At 43.4% G+C, this 1,798-nt stretch overlaps 1 pseudogene; it reads left to right on the forward strand.

Annotated features, from left to right (window-relative positions):
• The first annotated feature begins 604 nt into the window (after positions 1 to 604).
• LOC123934579 lies at positions 605 to 944 on the forward strand (annotated as a pseudogene).
• Positions 945 to 1,798: the final 854 nt, after the last annotated feature.

The raw sequence follows: 1,798 nt of genomic DNA on the forward strand, positions 1-1,798 counted from the left end.
AGGGGGATGGGCAGAGGGAGAAGGAGAGGGAAAAGTAGATGCCCCATTAAGAAGGAAGCTTGACATGGGGCTCCATCTGGAGACACTGGGACGGCAACCAAGCTGAAGAAAGACACTTAACCTACTGAGCCACTTAGGCATGCCTTACATCTACTTCTTTCTTAACAATAATAATATTTCATATTACATTAACAAGTAATGTTCACTTAAATATCAACCACCTCTAATTATAATGGACTTCAACAGATACCAATACTAAATAATAATGGCAAAATAAACTAAAGAAGTTTGGTTTAGTTTCATTATCTAAATGAAAGAAAGCATCAAACTCAATTTATGTTTGTCAAATCAAATTGAAACTAGACTAGAAGCGGCTCTGTTGCCTGAGCTCCATTCTATACTCATCAGTAGCCGGTGAGCTGACAGAGGGCCATGGTCCACCTCTTGGGGAATGCAGCACTACTGAGACTACTTGCATGCCCCAAGTCCAGAGGGTTCTCCTGGACCCTGGTTGCAGTGAAAGCAGATAGAGTGCAGCAGCAGTTTGTTGGAGATGTGATCCTGTACTTGGAGTGGAGGGGGCTTCAAGCTAATGGGAAGGAAGATGTTGAAGGCACCAGTGAGAGTCCTTGCTGAGCACTACCATGATCTGAAAAGGAAGTCCTTTTATCCAGCCCTCAGGAATTACATGAGCTATGGCCCCATGGTGGCCATAGTCTGGGAAATCCCCAAAGTGGTCTACTCTTCAAGGGCCATGACAGGACACACCAATTCTGCTGAGGCTGCTCCCAACAACATGAGGGAGGGGTCTTGGGGGGTTACTTCAGCATCCACATCAGCGACTATGTGGAGGGGCCAGGAGGGAGATCCAGCTTTGGTTCCAGATCAGTGAGTTAATGGACTAGGCAGAAGATGGCCACTAGAGCAGCATACACCCAGTCTGAGTACTCAGGCTGCCCTCAGCCACCCTAGCAGCCACCCAGGATCACCTACCTCTGTCAAAAAGTACTTGAGCCCAGACCCATGCTCTGTCCTTCTGTTCCAGACCACCATTCTGTACACCTTCTGTCCCACCTCAGCCCAGAGGGTTTGAGCAACCAACTTTATGTGCCTTTTAGTATCCTAAGCCAGCAAGAATTAGGACCAAATCCTTTCTATACCAAAGTGCCAGCCTTGGGGTGTCTCTAAAATTTTGTAGTGTGACCTCCCTTCCCCAAAGTAGAGGGAGGAAACAGTAAAATTCACTGTGTTGTGCATGAGGGTGGATCACTTCTATTTTTTGCCATCTCTGATGTAGGAATGAGGATTTTATGCAAAGTTGTAAGAGTTTGAAAATAGAAATAAAGTTTATACACACACACACACACACACACACACACACACACACACAACTAGACTGTAGGGGTTTGGGTACTGTAGTAAGTACATTAATCTACAATTTCACTGTCCATACTGTGGTTTACACTAAGTTTAGATGTCCTTTGAGTTCAGTTATTTTTAAAAGTGGAAAAACTCAAAGATTTCAAACCCTTGGTACAGCCTGAGATGAGGAGTACAGAATGTTTCCTTAGACATTACATCTCTAAGCATTAGGTAGCAACAACTTTTCTTTGTGTATCACAAGAACTTCTTGAACTGGAATTTTAAGAGAAGTCATGCAAATAAACTGTTCCAGAGAAGCTATGGAAGGGGATTACTCTGAAGAACTGTTTCATATTATATTGTTTAATATTGGTTGCACATTAGACTTATCATCTTTTCTTTCTCTTTCCTTTCTTCAGGAAGGAGGAAGAAATGG

Source organism: Meles meles, chromosome X, assembly GCF_922984935.1.
Source record: "Meles meles chromosome X, mMelMel3.1 paternal haplotype, whole genome shotgun sequence".
Classification (NCBI taxonomy): domain Eukaryota; kingdom Metazoa; phylum Chordata; class Mammalia; order Carnivora; family Mustelidae; genus Meles; species Meles meles.